Genomic DNA, 25,751 nt, shown 5'->3' with positions numbered 1-25,751 from the left:
GAGAGAGAGAGAGAGAGAGAGAGAGAGAGAGAGAGGGAGAGAGAGAAAGCGCGCGCAAATGAGTGGTCTGGAAGGCACTGCAGGAAAATGTAGTGAAAAAATAACTGTTTATTTCTAATGTTACTCAGTGGGATGATTTCATGAGATACACATTTCACATTTGTGAGGCCATAAAGCTATGTGGCATGTAAGGTATTCTGGTTTTGATGGGAAAGTTCTGATTTTCAGATGATTGTCCCAAGTCTTGGTTGGTTTGCAGACTTTTTTAATGACTTGTTGCTGCAATGCTGCTTCCTGTTTGTACAATATGCTGACGGTGAATTTTGAAAGACTGTCCTGTCTTCCCTGCAATCAATATATTTTTTTTAAATACAGAAAACAGGGAGGGTGAGGCAAGCTTCAAGTTCAGCAGTCAAAGTGATCTTCCAAAGGCTGAGGTGGAATTTCCTAATAATGAAGTGCTCTCAAAGAAGTCACCCGCAGAAATGAAAAACCACAACTGTCTGTACAAATGACAGGCCTGAATAAGCAAAGAAGATAACATATAGGACTTAAGAGACTAGTCAAGCATATTTCGGGGTTCAGTATCCTCTGCCAAAGCTGCTTCTTACTATGGTAGATATTAAATTCAAGCTTGCCATGAATTACATGGATTTTCTTAACAACTAGTACTGTGGGCAGTCTACTAGTCTTCAAGGCTAGGGACAGACATTCAAAAAGCCTGAGCTGGAATTGATTCAATCTTTGCAGGATAGTTTAACTTGGCAAGGCTAATTCAGTTTTATAACCAGACAGACATCCCAGAAATGCAAGCACATGCCTGCAGTGGCTCAAGCTAGAAGCCAAGGGGTGCTAGAGCAGTCCTCCCTTCTCCAGGCTGAGCTGAGGTAGACATGACCAGGCCCCTGCAGGACTGTGATTAGGGAGAGGTTCTGCCCCTTTGATAACAGAGTATTTATCAGCTCTATTATCAGCATTTAACACCCCATCAGAAAACAAACCCTCACTTATTGCAAGCTCTTCTTAAGCACATTTTTCCAAAAGAAGACATGTAGGGACATTACCATCTGAGCTGTTGATTACCTGCAAAAAGCCCTAAATGGATACTGTCCTATCTGCTTTACGCAGCATTAGCTAGCATACCACATGCTGGCTACAGTCCATGCTGTGGGAGAGATGAGGAAGGGATCTCTGCTTAAGCAGAGAGTGATAAGGAAGGGAGTGGGGCACAGGAAAGTCAGCAGACCCTGCTGTGCCTGCGAGTCTCTGCTGGAGCTTCAGCCAGGGAACATAAGGGAGGGGCTAGCCCTGCTGTGGAGCAGAGAGCACCGCCCAGCCCAGAGAACATGCTGGGATGCTGGGGGTGTCTGGTTTAGCTTAAATCAGCACAAAGGTCTGGGACAGACATTGTATAAACTGGTTTGACCCAAATCAGTTAAGTCTGATAGTACACTCAGCCAGGTTTATCTCAACCCAGTTTCAGCCATTTTCAAAGTGGTTTATGTGCACTGAATATCTGTTCTGTTACAGGTTTAAATCAGTTTTTGATCACTTAAACTGGTTTATCTGTAATGTCTGTCCCTAGCCCAAGTGGGCTATCTTATCCTCCCTATTTCTATCAAAATCAATATATAAGTAGCCCCAGGTGAGCAGTCAAATGTGACTGCTTAAATGCTTAAATTTAAGCATATGCTTAAGCAATTTATTGAACTGGGGGGCTCGAATAGAGTCCCCATCCTTGACATGTAGAGTATCTGAAATATAATCATACACCTAGACTGTCACTGCTTAGAAGTTTAACATATTTAGTGGTGTGTCTAAGGTAACATTTAAATAACTCCTCACTTCTTTTTTTCCCCCTAAAGGGGTCTTTTTCCCCTTTAGTGCTCCTGTCTTCATGCTGCTTCCCACCCATTTTCCCCAAATATATGCCTGTTTTGTGTAATATATTTCTCACGCAGCTGCATTCCTCAGCAGTTTTGGTAACAAGTGCTTGTCATGACTGTCCAGTGGGATTTCAGTACTACTGCAATAGGGTCCATGTAAGTATGGGAGTTTAGTTCCTACTGGACAAGGATGCGTATCCCAAAATTCATTACTATATTTTGAGTGGTTCCTACAAGTCGTGCATGTAGATAAATAGCATGAGTTGTGGATTTGTGGCTAATTGCAGAGTTACAGACTGAAAAACATCTGTGTGTGCATACGTGCATGCATGCATATTATCCACATCTAATTTCTAATTGCAAAGCATAAATTCTTCCAATTCTCGGCCTTCTATCCTTTTTCATTTTCCCTGTCCTTTAAATGCACACAGTCAGGAGACTCAACATCTCAATTAATGGATCCAGTTAAGGAATCGCATCCTGCTGAAATTAATGCCGTTCCTTTTCTAGCCTCAAGATTGCAGGGATGGGAAAACCTCAAAACATCCAGAGGAACATCCAGAAATGTTTATCTGAATCATCTGATGTTATGTCTGCAAAATGGTACTGGAAGTCTCCCCCAAAAATGTTTTTTAATGAGATTTGCAGTACTACTATTTTTCATTAGAAGTATGTCAAGAACTGTTTTCATCTTTAAACATTTTTATATCCAATACAGACATGGAAAGGTGCATAGATACAAGTGGGTTGTTGATACTTCTAAGTTATCTAGTGGCCAGTATCTCGGTGCCATAAAACAAATTTATGTAGTAGGCTGCGTGAATATCTATAGCAGCTCAGTTCCCAATGGACAAAGATTCTTGTCAAAGAAGTTGCACTACAGTTGGTACTTTCTGAACCACTAATTAGTTGGAAGTTTCACCAAAGACATGTTGCTTTTATTTCCCCAGGTCTCATTAAAGGTATATTGGTGAGACAATATGAGAAAGTTTTCTCTGTTATGGCTTATGCTACACCTTTTCTGTAGCCAGCCAGAACCAACTTTAGCCCAAGGACATGTGTATGACACTCTTCATTACTACAAACTTGTCACACAAAAATAGGTTCTTAAAATATAGGATTGGTATGTTTGGTTGGCTCATTTCAGGCAGAGCTATCTTAGCCATAATTCTTTCAGCACAGGAAGAATAGATTGAATTCTTTTATCCACTGCATTCCTTAGTAGGTTCAAGAGTTCGCTTTCATCGAGAGCCTGGCCCTTAAAACTGCTCCCACATTGGTTTGACAGTAAGCTGAATTGTTTACCCTTTAGAAATATCATTATAAAATATAACCCTTCAAACACCAAATCTGAGGACACACATACTATTAGATCAATTTTTAATGAAAATACCATCTGTTAAATAATATCTTTAAGAAGAAATTCGTATTTTAGGGTTATATAGCTTTGACATTATCTTTATGAGAGAAATATTTCTTTCTGGGTGAATAACAAGACTTCAGTGAGAATTAATTTTCCTACATCAAACAAACTAAAAAGTAAATTCATTTTTTGGAATGGAAAAGAGGGTATCTGAAAAGAGCAAGAAGAATACTATTCTCTCATAGAATTTTATGCTCCATTTAAATTAATCTAGAATAAATTCCATAAATTTTAAAAATATTTTCTTTGTGTGTGTGTGTGTGTGTGTGTGTGTGTGTGTGTGTGTGTGTGTGTGTTGGAAAGGGGGACAGGAGTTGGACACGTAGCCTTCCATAGAGATGGAAGTTAACTAATAGATTCATCTTTGTACTATAGTGCAGGACTGGCCGACAGCACCATTTAGGCTGTGAGGCTCATCTACCTGAGCTTCAAAGTCCAAATTAAAATGCTTTCTCTGCTACTAGCCAGAAATCCGTGACAGCCTTGACATAAGCAGACAATAGAATTCATTCTTAAATCTCAACACTTCAGAAATTGCTGCTATCCTCCTTGACAAGAAGGTGGCACCATCACTCTGAGATTGGGATTTCTCACAGGCTATGATTTCAGATCCACATGAGAGCCTTTAGAACCATCTCTACAGGCTACTTCAAGTGAATAACAACTTCCCTGCAGCTGTTTTATGTTTTGTGGTTTTTTTCAGCAACTGACACACTGAAGTCTTGCTCCCTTGAAAGTAGTCTTCCTTTGTGTTTTTCATGGGAGAAATGCTTCTTCAACTGGATCACTTCTTACCCCACCTTCATTGTATCCCACTACTAAAAAGGCTTTCCCCAGTTTCCGATGACAATGAGCCCCTTTGTATATAGGGTGCTTTGCTGATGACCTGCCTGAGCAGAGGTTCACTTTAGCAGAGTTGTGGGAGCAATGTGGTGAAGAATAAGAGGCTCCAACATTGTTTATTGGTCTTGCAGTGGACAGAAGCAAAGTATGCCAATCTGAACATAGCTTAATTCTAAAATGCCTTTGCTGCACTTATAGATTCTTCCTTAATGTCTGAATTCTATGTGGTAAACCAACCTTTGTAATGTTGTGAACCCCTTTTTATAGGCAGCATGTGGACAACATTTATTGCAGAAAATAATGTAGGTCTATTTCAATCCTGAATTTTTATGTTAAGCATAAAGAGGCCTCTGGTCTGTCTTCCTCCTTAAAGTATGTGCGTATAACTTTAATAATCCTAGTAAATTGTAAGCACATTAATCCAAGAGGAAATTATTATCTTCTTTATTTGTTATGTCAGTTGTGCATATTTTCTTTTTACTAACAAATCAAATTATCCTTCCACTCCCAAGGAGTTGTGGTGTATTAAGCAGTTGTTAAACAAAAGCACTTCTCTAAAGAGTCATGTTTGCATCATTTGTCACATGTATTCACTGCAACTTTCACACACCATAAATTAGACTATAGGAGATGAAAGGGTTAAGACTACTTCTGTCAATGGCCAAATGGCCTTTACTTTTTTTTTTCCAGTCAAAAATTTTGAATTTAGCTAGGGAGCTTTAAATATCAAAGTTCTCTTTAAGTCTTGGATTTGCTTCACAAAGGCAGTGGTTTAATAATCAATGTGAAATGCTATCCTATTCACAGATCTACCCCCACTACCTAATCCCTGTTACTTTCTCTTTTAATAAATGAGGGAGGGAGGGAAGGTGGGAAGAGGGTTTTTTTCAGGAATAAAAGCTGCATTTTGCAACACAGCCAAGCCCTTCCTCACAGTACAATGGTTATGCTGGTGTGTAATTTGTGCAAAACGGGTAGGCAATTTTCTTCATAAGTGGTAAATACAAAAGCCACACCATGCTGCCCACTAATTGCTAAATCCTCAAGAAGTTCTTCAGCCATTTATTTAACTCTAATTGCATTTGCAAATACTCTTTAGTTTACAGTGTGTGAAAGTTGCAGACGTGACAGAGGATGTCAAAGCACCACTGTAGGAATAAGGTTAAGCTACTTTTAATGAGAATTAATCATTTAGTAAAGCACTGCCTATCATAATAGAAAAACATAGGAATGATGGTTTCCTAGTCTCCTATAGTGATGTAAGGTAAAAATTCCACAGCCAAACACCCCCAAAATTGGAAATATAAGTTTGCTAATTAAAAATGTTATTGCATTATTTTGTGAACTATCACTTTAAATATTAAAATAATCCTATACACATGACACAGCTTTTTATTTGCTGTTGTATATTATCTGTATTGGAACAGCACTAAGGAATCTCAGAAATGGATCGGGGCTTTGTCATGTTCAGTACTGTTGAAACACATAGAGAAAGTGATCCTAAAGTGCTTACACTCTAGGAAAAAGATGGGAAGAGGGAAGGAAACAGGTCAAAGATCCCAGAGCAGGTTGACTATGGAGGCAGAATTTGAATTTGCGATTCTTATCCGTGCCCTGTGTACCACAGAAAGCCATTTCTCCTGAACAGGCTCTGTGCTCCACCCCCACCCAGCTGAAAATACAGCGGTGAGCTGGAATGTCACCCTGGGTATGCAGATGGGAACACAAAAGCCACTGCTGGCATCTGAGCTCCAGAAACAACCCTAAAACCGTGGGTTCTTGCGATCTGTGTAGTGACGTTCACAGTACCGAATAACTCATGAAATCATACAATAAAGAAAATTATACCTTGCGTTTCTAAAAACATACTATCATGCAAAATATGTTTATAGATGGCCTTTGCTTTGTGGTACTTGTTCCTTAAGAAGCATAAGTAGGCTTTAACAGAAAAAGTGTGCCAGCTGGCTGCACCCACCTTTTCCTGAGCAAGTTGACCAATACAGTTCATTTGAAGTCCTAGCTCATATGCTTACCCTGCATAATGAGGTATGGATCCTTTCTACATCTTGAGAGTAAGTTGATAAGGAGTCCAAGTTACTGGGGGTTTGTAAGGGGTCAACCTTTATATCATATTTACTTACATACTGCATGCACCTTCTCTTACCCTTCCTCCCACCCCCCCAAAAAATCCATCCAAGTATTGGGTGTGTGTTTTTAAGCAAGGAAGCTGATTTCCATGCTGGAATGGAGGTGTGGGGAGGCGGTAATGGCTGCCAAGGGCTCATTGCCATAAAGGCTACTGGCTCTGTGCAGGAAGGGTGGGGTCTGCTGCTCTCTCACACCCTCACTCCTTCAAATCATGCAGCTCAAGCTTTAACCCTGTCACATTTGCTGCCAAATTGGCTGCTCAGCAAAAAGCTGTTGCCAGTGTCTATGAAGGAGTTAAACTTGAGCTGCAGAGCTTGCAAGGAGAGAGTGATACTGAAGAGTAGACAATAACCCTGGTCTCTGAAACCTCATTCAGCTAAGACTCTGGGGTCTGGGGGGGAAACCCTTTTTCTCTTCAGTCTGCCTTCCCAAAACAAGATGTGAGTCTTTCTTGGAGGTGTCTGGTATGTGAGAAGATGTGGTACCCAGTAGAGGTAGGGTGAGAAATAGTAAATGTAAGTGACCCAACCACAGTTAGTGTATGAATTCATTGGGCGACCTACTTCCTCTCATGTGAATGACTATAATAAATATAATGAGCAAAAGTCATATGTTCAGACCACCATTATGTAAATGTTCATGACTTTGTAAAAAAATGTGATCCTGTACTCCTCTGTTATTCAGTTTTGATTTTTATCTAAATGCGTGTAGCATTTGAAAATTGGGCAGGCGCTTTTGCTAAAATTGAAATCCCCTGTGAGATTTTTCAGTACTGATGGGTTTCAGACAGATCAAGAATTTATTTATTTTTTAAAGTCTGTTGGGTTTTTTATTATTACTTTGGGACCTGAAAGACCAGGGATTTGTTCCCTGGTTTACTATAGTCTTGCTGTGTGATCTTGGGCAAACCTTTTAGGGCTAGATCTATAAAAGGTCTACTACAACTTCTAACTTTTGGGCAGCCCTAGGTTAGGTGCCCTAACTAAGGCACCTCAGAGGTGTCTTGGAATGGGATCCACTAAAGACAATAATCTAGACAAGGACACTGCTAGCCAATAGGAAATGCTGGGTAGAAAGATCTTAAAGCTCCAGCCTATCTCCAGTTGGACTTCAAACCTCTGCACTCTATCTTGGAATAAGACAACCCTTTCTTACCTACCCCCACGCTCCTTTATGTAAGGCTCAGGGATTAGAACAGCCACTCAGAATGCAGATACTGACGGGCATCTGTGTATGCAAGGAGCCAGGGGTGGGGGGAACAGGGGGAATTTCAGTGGTGCAGTCATACCCCTCTTTGGTTCTAATTCCACTCAACGCTTAAAACAAATTGCCCAGTAGGGCTGGCCCCATTTCTATTTAAGCAGAGTGGAGGGACTGAATTGATCTCATGGCTCATGATCATATACTTCATTCCTGCTTCTCTCTTCGGGTGTTAGCAACTCTCAATCTTCCACTAATCAAGCTGTCCTTTCTTGTACCATTATCCTGCCTGTTATCTACTCCTGGTAATTTTCTTTGTTCACCCTCCAGTGCATTCAGTACAGGTGTGTCCCTACATAGGAACCTATACTGGGTGGTTTTGTTCCTAGGGGATTTGAACCTACAACAAGTGACAGACAGGGAGAAGAGAAGCAGGGCAGGCTGAGGTCTGTGGTAACCCAGCAGTCAGAGGCAGGAGGGAGTTGCAAAGATGAGCCGACATAAGTCACTGCAGTGACCCCTTCCGGGGTTATTTATTGCAGCAGGTGATGGAGGCTGTGAGGGGCTGAGCCAGTGGTCCAACCAGGATGGCATAAAGTAGCTTATGTATGGGTCCAGAGGGGCTGGCTTCCCTGGCTGGAGGGTGCAAGTGGCTGAAGTGAGTCCTCCCCTGACCTCAACCGTTTCTTTCTGCGTGTTGAGGGTAGAACACAATGGAGCCCAGGTATGAGTGTGCTGTGAGGAGGCCGGGACAGTGGGAGATAGGGGGGCAGTTACAGTCTTGTCCCCATCAGTCCCATGGCCAGAGGCTGTGAGGAGCAGGAAGAATTATTTGGGAGGGTTTCTGAGAGGGAAGGGCTCGCAGGGGCTAAATGGCTGTCAAAGTGCCAAGGGACTTTTGGGGGTAGGAAGAGCCTACATGGCAGAGTGGTGCCTGTGAGGAGGGGGCTGGGCTGTTATGGGGTGGGGAGGTGGAAGAGGCAGATGGGGTTTTGGTTAAGGGGATGAATGGGGTGTGAGGGGTTTGGGAGGAAGAGGGATTGTGAGTGAGGGGCAGCTAGGGTGGTGAGGTTCTGTAGTGAGGTTTGGGCACTAAGAAGAGTAAGGGGAAGTCTCAATGGCATATAAAGAGCATGGTAAGATGACAGGATGCCTGGGGTATAATGGGACCAAGTCTGTGCAGGGTGCAGCAGGGTCGTGGGGGCTGTAAGGGGACAGGGTAGAACTCAGCAAGGGTCAAGGGGGAAGGTGGGGTCTAATGGAGCTTGTAGTACAATGGAGTGGGGCTGGGTATAGCAGACGTGTGGGATAACAGAGGACAAAGTGCAGCCAGGGGGCATTTGAGGCACCAGGGGCAATACATAAAGGGCAGTGAGGTATACTTTGGGACTATGGTGACATGTCTAAGGTTAGGTACAGACATTCAAAAAGCTTAAGGCAGAATTGATCCAAGTTGTGTGGTTTTCTGTAAGCAGAGTAGTTTAGATGGGTAGCGAACAGACACACACATTCACCCTTTGGTGGAGGAGGAGGGGAAGGTAAATCTTAGACCAGGTTCTGGCACTTTTAAACCAGCCTGTCTGTGCCCTGTTCTGTTATGGGTATAGAGTGGTTTCTGATCCCTTACACCAGGCAAAGTGTAATGTCTGTACTAGGCCTAGGAGATCCATGTGCTTGGGTGCAGGGAGGCTGTTCTGTCTGTGCCCAAACTAGATCTGTGCCCAACCCTGGCACCAGGTGCCTGACCCTCTTCCAAACTCAGTTATATTAGTTTTTGTTTGGAACCTAGAATCAAAGAAAAATAGGACTGGAAGGGACCTCATGAGGTCATCTAGTCTAGCTCCCTGCTCAAGGCAGGGTCATTCCTAGCAAAATCATCCCAGCCACGTGTCAGTCTAACTTGATCTTCACAATGTTCAGGGATGGAGAGTCTACAACTTCCAGGTAGCCTATTCCAATGCTTGACTGCCTTCATTGTCAGAAAGTTCTTTTGAATCTCCAACCTACATCTTCTCTGCTGCAGTTTGAACTCAGTCCTTTCCCTTACAGCCATAGAAAAAAGTCTGTCTCCATCTTCTGTACTTGCCCTTCTCCATACTAAATGTTCCTAGTTATTGGAGCCTTTCCTTGTAAGTCATGTTCTTCAGGCCCCTAATCATTTCGTTGCTCTTTACTGGACTCTTTTCAATCTCCACATCTTTATTCAAGTGTGGGACCGAAAAACTGGACACAGCTGAGGCCTCACCAGTGTTGAATAGAGCAGAAAAATCACTTCCCTTGCTTTCTAAGGGACACTGTTGTTAATACTAAATAATGTAGCTCTAAACCCCTATCATGTTAATAAAGCATCTGCTTTTTTAAAAAAATCGGAGCAAATAAGTGTTGTATTATGGATGATGCATCACACTTTTGAGAATCCTTTATCCACCCAGGCTGGGAGCCAACCTGCACAGCACAATCAAGATTTTAGCCAGTTCTGGGCATGCCCAGAAACAAACTGTTGGGTGCCTAAGAAAATTTCCTGCTGGGTGCCTTAGAAACGTTAATAACATACAGATATAGAGCCAGTTGTCTCTTGATGGGTATAAAGAAGTTTACGTAAAGCACTCAAAAGCCTTTGGGGTGAGCTCCCTAGCAGTATGGCTAGACCACATGGCTTGCTGTGAACATTTCTGTTTCCCCCAAATCAGGTCCTAGGAGAGCAAAGGTTGTTCCTTTATGGAGCACTACTGTACACACTACCCTAGCCTTCCCCAAGGAGGCAGAATGGCACAGAAGCTATATGTTGCACTTCACTATTAGCCTTTCACTCCTCACCCTCTCACCTACATATTTCAGAGGAGAAAGGGGTGAAAATTTAGGACCGATTCATGTTGAGTCATGATGAATCATGCTCTTGAGTCATTCTCTTGATCTCTTTTTGTCAGTTTTAGAAAATGGTTGTGAGTCTCAAATCTATTCACAGCCATTGAACCAAATGAAATCAAACACCTTGGGACTTTTTGGAAGTTGTGGCAGTTTTGTTGCTTATGGCATGCCTTTTCAGTAGGAATAGTATGCACTGAACTTGTTTTTTCTGTGGCTTTCTGAGTAATCAGAGGGTAGTCAGACTGCAGCTGACATAGCCAGCACTTTGCATAGTAAACTGTTCAGTCTAAGTTATCTCTGCTAAATAATCCCCATAGGTGTGAAATACCAAATAGACAATAGTGGATTCCACTACTCAGAGAAGGACATAATGACTTCCACAAAAGTGGAGGTGGTAAAAGAGCATGGAGTCCTGTAGGGAGGACACACTCCCATTCATGGGAGCTTATTGCCAATATTAACAAGGAGAAATGAGGAAGATAATGTTTCTGGAGCCTCCTCTACCTCAAGCAATGTCAAATATTCTATAAAGAGGCTGTTTGCCACCAAAAATTATAAGAAAACCAGATAGATATCAGAAGTGTGAAGGAAGGGCATTCTTCAGGATATTTTTGTCTTCTGATAGGCAACCAGTTAAAGGGTTTAATCCAATTGAACCGAAAATCCTTTTCATCATTAACGGAGGCCAAATGATCTCCTTGCCAAAAACGACTTGGGCACTTCAGGTGAGGCACCTTGATCTTTATTCTCTCTTGTCTTCCACATTGTGTAGTCAGTTTACACAAGGTGAAAAAACCTTTCATCCTTGGAGGTTTTTAAGGTCTGGCTTGACAGAGCCCTGGCTAGAACAATATAGTTGGGGATAGTCCTGCTTTGAGCAGGGGGTGGGACTAGATGTGACCTCCCGAGGTCCCTTCCAATCCTCATTTTCTATGTTTCTATGATTCTACACTTGCAAAAGTGTTGGTGTGAAATGCTGCTAGATCACAATTCTCCATTCACTTGCAGTGATGATACCATTTTATATTCACTTTGCACAGGTCCATTTCTTTATTTTGTGTTCATCGTGTCAACATCAAGTTCATATTCATGCTATTAGATGAATTGCAAGTAATCTGATGGAATGTGCTGCAGGCACACTTTCTCCAGGGATCCCACATGAGACAACTAAGTGACTTGATCAAGATCACACAGGATGTCAGTGGCATGGTAGGGAACTAAACTTGACTGAACTTGAATCTTCCAGGTTGGTGCTAGTCTTGGTTTATTCTTTATCCTACTTCGTACTAATGTAAACAAGTAGTTAAGTATGGTTACCATATTTCCAGTATCAAAATGGATACCTGAGGGGAGTAGTTGGGGGTGAGTGGAAGTAGAGGGGGAAGGGGTATATAATTGTGGGTGGGCCAGTGATATGCCCATGCCCTGCATCTGCCTCTCACCTCTAAGACCCTGCCCCTCCCCAGCCCTGCAGGTGCCCCTCACTCCCGACCCACAGTCCCTGCCCCCCAGCATTGCTGGTGCCCCTCACTCCAAATCTGCAGCCCCCTTCCCATCCCAGCCCTACTGGTGCCTCTCACTCCCAACCCACAGTCCTTGCCCCCCCAGCCCTGCCAGTGCCCCTCACTTCTGACCTATAGCCCCCCACCCCCCCAGCTCTACCAGTGCCCCTCACTCTCAACCCACAGTCCTTGCCCCCCCCAGCACTGCCAGTGCCCCTCACTCCCAACCCACAGCACCCTCCCCACCCAGCCCTGCTGCTCACACAGCTCCTGGACACATACACACACACACACACTCTCTCTAGGTCTCTTACCTGGCTGGGAGCAGCTTGCTGGGGCCCACACACAGAACATGTGACCCCCCAGTAGTCGAACACCTTGCCTGCTGCTCCCAGCCCCAAGCAACCAAGCTGCTAGTGCCCTGGAAAGCAGAGGCAAAGAAAAAAACCTGGACATTTGCACACATTTTAAAAACCCACCTGGATAGAGAGACAAAAAAGAGGGCATGTCGGGGAAAACCTGGATGTATGGTAGCCCTAACTTAAGTCCAAAAGAGTGGAGAATCAGGCTTTCTGGAAGAAGTGGGTACAGAAGCTGCTCTGTGGGTGTTAGTAACAACAGACGATCATTTGTAGGAGTGTCCACATAGAATTCTATTTACTTTTAAGACAAGTAGCCATTGATGCCTGTGGAGTTGACAATAATTTATGCACTGGAAGGGACACCATGAACTTCACTGCATCCCAAAATTTTAATTGTATAAAAAACACGGTTTTTAAAACCAGAGACCTATATGTTCCCACAATAAAAGTTTCAATTCCAGTGAACAGATACATTTTCAGAGAAATAAACATTCCCTTGTGGTGTTTGTAACCCTAACATTCCAGCGCTAAGAACCTGAAAGAGAAATAGATTTAATTGATTTCCATTGTTCAAGGCAAGAGACCAGGAAATTGTAAACAAAGTCCATAAAGAGCGACAGGTCTAATTGAATTTTTTAAAGTCTCTGATAATGTGTGTTGTTAGTAATACAGGCCAAGTTTTTCGGTTTGTTTTTTTTAACATTATACATACCTATCTTTGAGTTAGTCTGCCTTTTTGCACACCTTAAATAGTGCTTTATTCAGGACCAGTACAACTGAGTAAAATATTATTTAAGGTAAGGATATCAGAATTCGGTCATCAGTGTGGTATATCTCTATTATTCTGGCATGTAAACCCATATGATTACATTTTTAGTGCCCCTGTAATGTCACCATTGGAATGCCACAAGATCCATACCCTTTCCCCAAGTCTATCTTAAGCACATCTATGATGTAACAGACTAGCAGCTTTAATGTGTGTCTTGTAAAAGAAGAAGCCTTAATTTAAACCAGACCCAAGAACTTCGTGTATCTCTTAACATAGACTAGATTTCCCGCCCCCCACCCCCCTTAATGGAGCAAGCTCTAAAATATACTTAGTTCTTACCCAGGCCAATTCCTATTGACTTTTATTGGAGTTCTGCCTGAATTGCCACTTCAGGAATTGTCACATTTTTACATTACAATATCCATATAACTTGGAGCACTAGAGGAATAATCAAGGAAAAAAGGAGGAAATTAACATGATTCCTCCATCTCTTCTTCCCTAGATAGGAAAAGAATCACGTTTCAGATACTAGGAAGTCACACTTACCCTGTTTGTTTTCTGATTAGACCCATAAACAGAGACATTCAGTCTGTAAACAAGTCAACCTCAAGAGCTGACACATTTAAATGAAGCAGCATTTCTTTGCAGATATACTATAATAGGAAGAGGTTTCAATTTGTTAAGCTGACACCAGTATTAGTACTAAGCAATTGTGTACACATGGAGATTTAAAAAGCAGTGAGTGACCTGACTGTCAAGCAGTGTTGAATGTAGGGAATATGCCCACTCTTTGGCCTGCAATAGACTAGTCTGGGTTTCGGACTGAAGATTAGATTTTTAACACATCCTCTTTTTTCTTCATTGGAATTGGCATTGTACAACAATTTACAATTTTTGTGATTATAGAATGAGCAATTTATTTAAAACAGAGAGGGAACCTGGGCAGGAAATAATTTTCCATTTCCAACCAGGTTTAAGCTACGCCAGTATGAATTTTAATGGGGGAGGAGGAAGGGCCTTTATATTACCTTGTAATGGCCATTAATCTATTAGTCAGGCTGGATACTTTAGATATAGGGGATTTGGTTTTGTCTCTGTCACATCCCAGGTAAGTGTCCTCACTAAGGAGCTATAAAGTCAATCTGTCCACTTCCAATAAATAAATCTTTACTGAGGCAGAGAGAGAAAGAATTCAAGAAAGATCCTGACTCATTACAGTCAGAATTTGGGAGACTCCAGTTTGAAGCCCTATTTCAATGAATAGTTATATGAGTGGAACAGCTTGAACAAAAAAGACTGAGAACAGCTCTCACCAGAATAATCAATAGCCTAGTGAATAGAGCAGTCATCTAGAAAGTCGGAGGTATAATAGCAACTTGAATCTGCATCTTCCACATCATAGGTGATTGCCCTCAACATTTAGACATAGGCAGTGAGAGAGGGGTGAAAAGAGAAAGCTCTCTTTCTCTTCCTGATGTTGATCAGAAATTCTGTCCTGAACCTGCAGAAATGATCTGATGAAATTGTTATCAAAATGGGGACAGTCTCACAAAGTTTCAGTTTCAAAAAAACTTTTCAACAACAAGAAAGAAACAACAGTTGGTTAAAAAAATTCTGTTGTCTCTCTATATATCTTAGTCTATATGGCATGGAACAGATATTACACATAAACTGGTTTAAGTGATTCAAAACTAATTTAACCCTGTAACAAAACAAGACATGCAGTGCACATAAACCAGTTTCATAATGGCCCAAACTGGTTTGAGATAAACCTGGTTGAATGTAGACTTAAATAATCTGAGTCAAGCTAGTTTGTGCAATGTCTGTCCCAGACCTCTTGCTGGTTTAAAATAAACCAGACTCCCTCCAGCATCCAGCATGCAGGGCTCTCTGCTCCACAGAAGGGCTGACCCCACCACTCTGCTTTCTAGCTGGAGATGGGACTGGCCCTAGTGGGAACACCAAAAGGCATGGCCCTGTTAAGGCAAAGTGGGCAAGGAGGTAGTTAATTCTTCCCTCCTTCCACTCTTCCCCCATCACAACTGGGGTCAGTCTGTCTGCTGGGAAGCAGAGGGGAGGGGGCTGCAGCAGTGGCCCCTGGGGCTGGCAGGAAAGGAACAGAGGGAATTAACCCTTCTTCCTGCCTGCTTCACCTTGACAGGGCCATGCTGGGTTGGTTGTCTGGCAGGGTGGGGAAGAGGGCTCTGTTCCATGCTTGGAGGGGCTCTTCCCACTCCTCCTCCTCCCAGGGTGGGGAGAGGGACTCTGTGAGGCACTGGATGGGGACTCTTCCTCCTTTTGCCCTTCCCCCGCCGCCATTGTAGGGCTGTGGGGGAGGCTCCATGTGATGCTGCCCAGAGCAGGAGTGGGGGGTGGGAGGTGCAGTGGAAGGCTCTGTTCCATGCTGGGGGAATTCTTCCCCCCCCACCTCCTCCCTCCAGAGGGGCAGCAGAAGCATGGAGCTCAGCTGGGCAGGGTGTGAGTGTGTGGGGTGTGAGGGAGGGTGGGGGATGTAGGGACCCCCACACACTCCCCCCATGGTGTGCAGCCCCCACTGCCTGGTAGCAGCAGCAGGCAAGTAGGTCAGGACACCTGTGCCCAGCACAGGCACGGCTGTGGCCAGTGCTGCATGAGTGGAGTGAGCAGATGCTACCTTATCCCCATGGCTCTGCTCCCTGAGCCTGCAGCTCCAGCACTCGCAGTGAGGGAAGCCATGTGTTTCCCCCACTCCCTGCTGTGCAGTTCCCCACACTCTAATGGGAATGGAGGGAGACCCACCCCCTGCTTCCCCTAAGAGTCCAATGTGAGGCTTCCCTTCTGCAAATGTGGAGCTGCCAGTGCACAGCGTGGAGCTACGATAGAGGCAGCCAATGCTGCACTGGGGGAGAGGAGCGCAGCCCTGTGCAGCCTGCCGGCTGCTTCTATCCCCAGGGGCTCTGTGCCGCGCATCTGCAGCTCGACACTTGCAGAGGGGAAGCCCTGTCCTTGACTCTGTGGGGAAGCAGGGGGCAGGGCTCCCTCCAATCCACACTTGCACTATGGGGGGAATGTATGGGGGTCCTTACACCCCTCACCCTCCCTCACAACCCACACACCCTGTCCAGCTGAGCTCCACACTCTCACTGCTCCTCTGGGGAGAGAAGGAGGAGGAAGAGTTCTCCCCAGTATGGAACAAAGCCTCCCCCTGCCCGGTGTGGGGGGAGTGGGAGGAGTGCAGGGAAGAGTCCCCTTCTGGGGCTGGGCAGCATTTCATAGAGCCGCCCCCACACCACCACCCTGCAGTGATGAGGGAGAAATAGGGAAAAGAGTCCCCTTTTGGGGCCAATCAGACTCACACTACCCCTATCCTCACACCACCACAGGGTCGGGGAAGACAGCCCCCCACCCCAGCACCAAACAGGGCCCCCCTCCCAGCCCTATGATGGTGCAGGAGAGGGAGAAGGGGGAAGAGTTCCCCCCTCACGCTGGGCAGCCCTGTGTGTTGGGAATCCTGGCTGTCAGGGAGCCACTGAAGGAGGCCTGTTGGGCTTGGCCATGGCCCCCCCTCCTCAGCTCAGCTTCCCTGTGGAAGGGAAAGGAGGGCTGCTCTAGAACCCCTGACCTTCTGGCTTGATCCACTGCAGGCATGTGCCGAACGTCTATCCACTTGCAAACGAGTTCACTCTCTGCAGGTTAGACTAACCTGCAAAGACTGAGTCAATTCAGGCTTTTTGAATGTCTGTCCCTAGCCCCAAGATGCATATCTACCCTACCTTCTGTCTTCAGGCTAACACAGCTAACTATGTCTTGAAAAATTCCTGACCAGCTCTCAGAAAATATTATAATGCCTTTGCTTGTCCACAGCAACAATTGCTTGCCTTGCATTTGCTCAAAGCTTGCTGCAGAAGACCAATAGGAGCACCAAATAAATAGTTCTGTGTACAGGCAAAAGGACTGAAAACTAAAGACTGATTCCAGCCTGCATTTCAAAATTTGTATTCAGGCACGAACTTCCTGAAAATCTGAGTATATTAAGATGCTGGCTTTTGATTTGAAGCATTCTAGAGATGCCAGGCAGGAAGATCAGATCCAGATTACTTGAATTTTCTAAACTGTGAGCAGAGAGTGTTTGTATCCATTTTCATAAATTTTAGCAGTGAGGGAGAGTTTGGGATACTAAAATTAAAAGCTGGCCCTTCAACTTGTTTCTTTTTCAATTGAAAATTTAAGTTCAAGAGAAAGTTACTTCTGTTTTAAACAGGTCTTTTCAAACTCTTCTTTATGCTTTGTTACATTTTAAAAAGCAAAAAGATCTCCTTAAATTATTTGGTTCATCTCCATATAATATTAAACATAATCATATTAAGAAAAAATAATTAACCCATTTTCTGTTTTTAGTAACTAATACATATAAATAGGATTTAAAAATATCACAAATGCACTTAAAAGAACAGTAGATGAAAAGTAACAGTCCTTTTCCCAGATTTCCATTTCTAAATAGTGGGGGGTTTTTTGTCTTTAATATTTTTAATTTATGGGACCGGTGTTCAGTACACTGAAGGGTACCTATAGATGTGTTTAAAAAATGAAAAACTAAAATAATATGCCCAGGTGCTGGTCCCAGCCTCTCCTACCCAACTTGGGGCAATTTGCTGCATGCCAGAGTGTTTGTGCATGGCCATTCCCCAGGGACAAATAGCAATGGCCCATACTTGGGCCACTGCTATTTGTCCCTGGGGAAACACACATGCATGCTCATGGGGATGCACCCAATGAGGGCATAATTTTCCCATTATTTTGCTGGCCAAGAAATACTAGTAATGTCTAAATAAGACTGATATTTCTCAACACGCTGATGTTTAGGCTTTTTGTAGAAGTTTCCTGAGAGTGCATGAAGTCTGGAGGAATAAAGAAATAAAGTAGTAATCAACAGTTGTCAATTAAAAGCTTCAAAGTTATTCCAGAGGTAGTTTTTGATATGCTTTTCATACACAGTCATATATGCACCAACGTTTAGAAGAATGTCCACAGAAAGAAATTTTTGAATGAATGCATGAATCCCTTTGAGCAAATGATCATCAAATGTTCATGCCACAAGTGGCTTCTCTGGTTTTCTTTCCACTCAATAAAAGCTTGTCATCAATCAGAGAAGAAATAAAACCCATGTGACAGAGCAAGAAGAGCAAATACTCAAGTCCAACTCAGTAAAGCTGCTGATTGCAGTGCAAATTGTGTGATAAGTCATACTTTCTAATGTCTTGGTAAGAAAAATGTATAGACAAATTTTAAAAACTAATTTATTCAATGTGTTTTCTACAAATTGCTCATCTACCTCTGTTGGATTATACTCAGTCATTGGAACTTAAAATTAGCTAAAACATCTGTCAGTCCTGAGGCCTCTAAAATTCTGTACCTAAGGAATTTGTATGTTGCAGCTTGGATCATTTCATCCTCCTGAGGTCTCTGCATTGAATTCCATGAAAAATGATACATTGCATAGGTACTTCACATGCACAGTGTTACCTCACAGCAAAGTGCCTACGTGCATGCTACTGCGCAGTAACTAACCAGGCAAATTTGAAATGCATAATGTAGATATCAAATTTACACACAAGTCAGCATAAGTTGTCATAGTTACTACACAGTACAGGCATTCACATGTAGATGTGTGCAGGAATTTAAGTTACTGCACAGTAAATGTGCATGTGTGGACGCACCCTGTTTGATGCTGAATTAACTTCACATGTGTGAAACTGCAGGTAAGGATAAACCACTGTGTGTTCAGGGAGCTCCACTGCCTTCAGAAGGGCAGTGCCTCAAACTAGTGAACTAGAATCCTTGTTTATAAAGCACTTTGACTTTCTGTAGCATGTAAGGTATTAAGGAAACACAGAAGATTGCATGCAGTTATATACACTCCAAATTCATTATTCAGCAACGGATTTCATTTTCCAGGGGAACCTTGTAAGATACCAATAAAAATATCTTATTTTGAAACATGCCCCTTTTCACTTTACTACTAATATATATTGAACACAACCATAAATAAATATACATACTTCTATATGTCACTAATATTTTTAGTTGACTAAAATAATTAGGAGTTTTGTATGAACTGACTATGTGTTTTTCTTGGTTCCCAGCTGGAAGTTTTCAAGATGGCATCATCTGCAAGAGAAGGAGAAAAAAAATGTCCCTAAATGGTGGCGTAGATGCTCATTTTTCTAAGTGAGAGAAGAGGAGAACAGAGAGAGCTTTGTGGCTGAAAATCAGTTTACTGAAAACCCAGTGAATTGAAATTTTACTTTGCTTCATCTCAGTAGACGGAGCTTTGTGCTGATAACTCAAAATGACTAGATCCTGGTTTAGTACTCAAAAACATGACCCTCCTCACAGACTGACTAGATCAATTTGCAGTGGATTGATGATATATAGATTTGGGTTGCCCTGAGGGAGGTATAAGAAACACTTAATCCAGACTCCTCATTAGCTTGTGCTGTGCTGGAATTAAAGTGGCAAGGCTGGATTAGTAAGAAAGAAAACTTGACGTTTGTGCAGTGTTGTTGTTATTCCTAACTCCATAAACAAAAGTGGGTTTTTAAAATTGCTTCCTTGTCTAAAGTTGAATTAATCCTATGCATCAGAATATGGCAAGTCTTTTTTTATGTGCTAATTTACTCCTGTTGTCAAATGCATGGATCTCTTAGATATTTTTATACTGACTAGCAAAACCTCTGACAGCCTGAATTTTATCTGACCAATGACAATCTGTCTTTCCCTTATTCTTTTTGAAGAAATGGCAAGCATATTATATACAGGGTAATCAATTCATACTTCACTGCCTTTCATTAGCCCCTACTCTTTCCATTAAAAATATGATCCCAAATTCATTATTTCCCCCACTTCAAAACAGTGTTGTTTAACCATTTCTGCTCTGTGCAATGCAAAGTTTTGATTTAAAGCAGGCTAGAGTTTAAACATGGCTTTCATCAAACAGTAACATCTTTGTCAAACTTCAACAGAATTAACTTTAACTGCCACGGAAGTTTTGACTGCCATCATAAAAATGTTTGATTAGTGTTAATAATTTATTAAATTGGTTTGTCCTGACATTGCCAACATGTTGGAAATCTCTCAACCATTAAAACATTAACAGAGTGTGTAATACAATGCTCCCTCTGTTCTGAGTTTTATTTCAGGACCACATTTTTCTGAGTCTGGTTCTGTGGTATTCCAATATGCTCTCATTAGGACAGCATTAAAAGATGAAATATGACAAATATTAAAAAGCGTGGGAATAGAGAGGAGAGTATGCTTGGTGTACCTCCATGGGCAGCTTTGCTTGGATTAAACCATGCAAAGTAAGCCTTTTGTCAAAATATGGGGAAATAAAATTGCTAGCTGAGTATCTTTAAGAGATGGATCCCATATGTTGGATTAGTGGTGTATTTTAGCAAGTGAGGTGAGGCATTATTAGAATTACATTCAGTAGTGAAAGCTGAAACCTGTGCTGTTTATGTTGAGGCATACCACTGAATTGTATCCAAAGCACAGTTCCATTCAATAAATGCACTAACACCTTCTGAATGGTTTCACTAACTCTTGCTTTGATCAGTTATATCTCTAGTTAAATTTCCAACGGTTGGAACCTAAATTCTATCAGCAACACCTGCCTTTGTTCATGAAAAACAAGGAATTGTGTGCCTTATCGTTGTTTATATAGCCCTCAAAGTGTACAGAAGGCTTTTTTACAACCACATGGAAGATAAATGCCTAAATTCATCCTTTGTCTGCTGTTATTAACTGCAGTAAGGTTACAGCACAAATGAATTTGCCCCCAGGTCTTTCTCCCAAGGAATTTACCATTTTTCTTAGACTAGTGCTAGCATGCCAGGCACTAGGTAGGCTCTCAGTGGGCAGACCCACTCTGGCAGATAATGCTAAAAAACTGTGCCGGGGCACTCTTGAGCATGTTGTGCTGTAATGTTGTTACAGCTGTAATGATCCAGAGGATATTCAAGAAGCAGGATTGTTTTGATCACATCTTTTACTAAACTACCTTCATAATAGGAAGAGATGTTAAGCAAGCTTTTGGGCACAAAATGCAGCATCCTCAAGTAGCTGTCACCTATGATACCGTGTCTGATAGACACATTAGAAAGGGTGGCACATGTCCATTTTTTGGTAAACACACTAATTTAAGCATACTAGCTGCCCTAATTTCTGTCTATTTTGGGATTCTAGAGATAAGAGCCTATAAGCAAGCTATTTACAGTCTGGGTGGGATTGTTCCCAGGATAGATCAACAATATAGATCAAGGCTGCCCAAATGATGACCAACAGGCTGCATGGGGTTCAGAAGGGATTAAATTATAGCCCACAGGCTCCCACCTAGTTGCTCGTTGCTTCATTGCTCAGATGCAGAAGCAACTTGGGACTCTAGGCTCACTCTCTGTCTGGCTTCCCCTTTCCTGCTTCAGGAGGTATAGTGGTGCAGTGCAGTGCAGCACAGTACACCCTTCAGTGCTGGGGAAGCCAGTGGCCCAGGGAGCCTGAGGGGCATGGTGCAGTGGATGCCAGGTGTGTGGTGCAGCGGGGGCACACTCTAGCCTTCAATGAAGCATTGGGGACTTGTTACAGCTGGGGCAAATGTAGTAAAGTTCAGGGGTACTGGACACATAGTGCAGTGGTGGGGGGCAATGTATGTGTGGCCCCTGGTCCCCACTGGTGTAACACATGAGGCATGCTGTTCTTGGCCTCTGGCAGCCCTGGACAGCCCTGGTATAGATCAAATTCTGTTCTCAGGCATTGTTAAAAGTCTGGAAGATCCAAACAGAAGCTAGTAGAGTTACTCTAAATTAACAGTGGTGAAACATGTCTTCTGTTAGCGCAGACTGGCAGTTTCGGGAATATGTCCTTATTACTGGGGCTTTCAACAGAAGTGTCCCATGACATCAAAATATAAATCAAGCTGTCTGAGTCTTTAAAATTTAGAGATTTGCAAATATGAGCAAGGTCTTGGTATATGCTTTATAATGTCCTGGCAGAAATTGTAAAGCAAGCTATACATTAAAAAAAAAAGTCCAGCAACCAATTGTTCCAACGTCAGAAAGACATAATCCATCATTTTGAATAGATTCTGACAGATATATCAGTTATGTGACTGTTCTGGGACCTATTTAAATAAGTCCACATGAATGTTAAATCCCTGGCTCTGAAAAATGACAAAAATAGAGTTCCTTTTGCTTTACAGTGCCATTGTTTGCAGTTGTAGTTATTTCATAAATAGCCACTGTAATAATTTTAAAAATCATCAAGCATTCTGCAATTTAGAAACAGTGGATTAGAATTAGAAAAGGACAAAATATGTGCTGGGATTCTGTGCATGTTCCACAGTGCCATTTTAATCTTAGATTTCAAGATCAACTCTTGGGCTAAGTACAGTAAAAAAAGCCCAAGGCTGACTTGATTCAGTTTTTGCAAATTAGTTGAAAATGCAGAGATTAAACTGAAAAAAACAATTGGACACACATTTACCTTTGATTCAGGGAATGCAACCACATGCCTACAGTGGCTCAGGCCAGGAACCAGCGAGTGCTACAGCACAGCTCTCTGGCATATAGCCAGTGTGGGCTGTGAGTTCACTTCATCTTCCTACTCCCCCTGAGGTCTCTGGGATTTGCAGCCCAGAATCACATCGGCAGGACTATGTAGGGTTGCTCATCACTTCCTCTTCCTGCTTCCTGGTGCCTCTGGGATTTGTAGTCCACAGTGACAGCCAGCAGTAAGTTTGAGTTGGGGATTGGGCTGTTTAACCCCACTCCCTGCCCCCAAACCCCAGTTTGGGTTTTCTTGGGGCAGGGCAGTGAGCCAGCCAGTGAGTCAGCTAGGGAGCAGAGGGACAGGGCCAACCCTTCTCTCCGGAGCAGACAGCACAGCCCAGCACAGGGCTGCAAATCATGCTGGGGAAGTCTGATTTAACTTCAACCAGGAATGGATCGGGGACAGAAGTTTTATAAATTGGTTTGACCTAAATCAGTTAAGGCTGGTACTACATTCAACCAGGTTTATCTTAAAACAGTTTCAGCCATTTTGAAACTGGTTTATTTGCACTCAGCTTCTGCTCTGTTACAGGTTTAAACCAGTTTCTCATTACTTAGACTGGTTTATGTGTCTTCTTTCCCTAGCCTTGTAGTTTACAGTATCACCAGCTATGGAATCATTTTCTTATTGTTCACTTAGTCCAGCTCCTATTCTGTGTAGGGAAAGTCTGATTCCCTCCCTCAGTTTTTTATTACGTTCAATTGACTTGATCAAGATCCTGAACTGAGTGAGGACTGGGCAAATTGTGGTAGCTGCTCAGAATTGTCCATGTGAGGCTCTAAACAACCTCAGTTTCTCTTGATAATACCATATATTTAAGGGTTTCTAGACATAACCACATTATTATGATTCAAACAGCAGGCATGCTGTACACAAGAACAGAAGAATTTGAGTATGACTTTCATGCTTTAAAAAATTCAGTTCAAAATATCGAGGGTTACAAGATTATAAATTAATACATTTTATTAATTATGGTAATGATGTTATTTCCTTTTGAAACAAGGAATAAGATTCCTGTCTTAATGACTTTGTAAAGAAGAAACTTCATCCCAAATGTGATCTGATAAGTGTTGTGGGGTGAGGAATGAGATCTCACAGGTCTTGTTGGAAAATTAAAGGAACACTTTTTCTTGCTCTCCCAACTCTTTGCTCTTATTTTATTAAAACAACCCTTACATGTACATTGAAAACTGTTTCAATAGTGTTATTTTCTTCTCCACAGCTTTGATGTAACAAAAACAAAAAACTATATTGTGAGTGCAGTAGTCAGTGAATCCAGTCACTGAAGTAAGCACTCGTGATGAATTCTTATAAGGTTGTATGAATTAACTGAAATTCAACAAAGGAAGAGAGCCCCTCTTCATCATTTTAAAACACAAGACCCATGTTTTCTTCTGTTTCTCCATTTGTTTGAACTCATCTCCTCTAACATGTGTCCTTCTTCTAGGGTCAGAACAGTCAGTGAATGAGTGGTCTGCAAACTTCCTAGGCACACTACTCTTCTCACATAAGTTGACACCCAGCCAGAGGTCTGTAAGAGATGCTACCAAAGTGTTCTTAGTATAGGTGCATGGAGTAACTTTGCCACTCATTATGTTACATTGTTTTATTCCACAAGCAGACTCCTAAGTAGCAGTGGCCAACTTGTAACACAGGAGGTTTCTATGTATGTGCCACATGGAACATAGGAGAGGAGACGGGAGCACAGCAGTAGATAGGGCATGGAGCAGAAGAAAGGGCTTGGATTGACAATCATGGAGGATGCAGGGCTTGACTTGTGGCACACCTGCCATAAAGGTTAGCTCCAGCTGCTCTAAGGTAAGTAACAGGCTAAATTGTCTAGTTTCCCCTTTTCACAGTAAGCTGATGCTTCTATGGCAAAGGAATTATAGCATTACATTTTGGACAACATGCTCCATTCTTAAGTGCAAATACATTTTGCATATTAGCAATATTCAGTATTAGGAAATTCAGCATCAGCCAAGGAAAGAAGTATTGTAAATGAGGAGAGTGGGAACAGGAAGGTAGAACAGACATAGTCTCCTTGCAAGAAAATATATTACACATATTTTCAGAATAATAGGTTAATATGATTTTACTGGTTATGCAGAATTTAAAGGCGTGTAACTTGGCCAGCAACAGCTAGCTAGTCAGTGACAGCATGAGGGATCAAACCCAGGGTTTTCAGCTCTATTCTACCTTCCTGCTCCCACTCTTCTCATTTACAATACTTCTTTCCTTGGCTGATGCTGAAGTCTATGGGCCAATGAGAGGTAAAGTGCTGCTCGACCTGGTACTGGCAACTGGAGATGACCTAATCAATGACCTAGTGATCAATGGGAAGCTGGGTGACAGCAACCACAAGCTGATCACCTTCACCATCTGCTGTAAAGCTGGCAAGTCAGTCAGCAACACTGAAGTCCTTGATTTCAGGAAAGCCAACTTTGACAAGCTCAGGAGGCTTGTCAGTGAGGCCCTAAGGGACCACGACCCCAGGAGGAAAGGAGCTCAGGAAGAGTGGTTGCTCCTCAAGGGAGCGAGCCTCGACACACAAGCTAATTCTATTCCATCTTGGAGGAAAGGCAGCAAGAGAGCACAGCAGCTCCCCTGGCTCTCCAGGGATCTAGCAGACCTCCTGAGGCTAAAAAGAAAGGCATACAAAGGATGGAGGATGAGATTCACCTCCAAGGAGGAATATTCTGCACTGGTCCGGTCCTGCAGGGAACAAGCCAGGTAAGCCAAGGCTGCAACTAAACTCCAACTGGCTACACATATCAAGGACAATAAAAAGTCCTTTTTCAGATATGTGGGGAGCCGCAGGAAAAGCAAGGGCAACATTGGACCCCTGCTAAACCAGATGGGACAGCTAACAACTGACACTCAGGAAAAAGCCAACTTACGTTGCATCGGTCTTTCATCAGTCCTATGGGACGCCCATGCCCACTACAGGACAGGGAGGTCCGGGTGAGAGAGATCCCCTCCCCTCCATCAATGCTGACCTCGTGAATGAACACTTTGAGAGGCTGGATACTTTCCAGTCAGCTGGCCCTGACAATCTATACCCAGGGTACTCAAAGAGCTGGCGAGTATCATAGCCCAGCCCCTGGCACGGATCTTTGAGAACTCCTGGTGCTCTGGTGTAGTGCCCGAAGACTGGAAGAAGGCCAA

General features: G+C 42.8%; 1 long non-coding RNA gene across 2 annotated transcripts in view; it reads left to right on the top strand.

The window, feature by feature from the left end:
• Positions 1-25,751, top strand: part of LOC109319664 — a 166,634-nt gene that overhangs the window by 92,685 nt on the left and 48,198 nt on the right. Inside the window, exon 1 of one of the 2 annotated variants that reach the window (XR_002103579.1) lies at positions 4,418-4,454. The exons of the other annotated variant lie outside the window; for it this stretch is intronic. This is a non-coding gene — a long non-coding RNA (uncharacterized LOC109319664). Of the gene's footprint in view, positions 1-4,417; positions 4,455-25,751 lie in introns of those variants that run through there. 2 annotated transcript variants of the gene reach the window in all.

The sequence above is a fragment of the Crocodylus porosus genome, unplaced genomic scaffold, assembly GCF_001723895.1.
Source record: "Crocodylus porosus isolate Cpor-Errol unplaced genomic scaffold, CroPor_comp1, whole genome shotgun sequence".
Taxonomy (NCBI): Eukaryota; Metazoa; Chordata; order Crocodylia; family Crocodylidae; genus Crocodylus; species Crocodylus porosus.
Note: the sequence above shows the minus strand (reverse complement) of the source record. Positions and strands in the feature narration are given on the sequence as shown.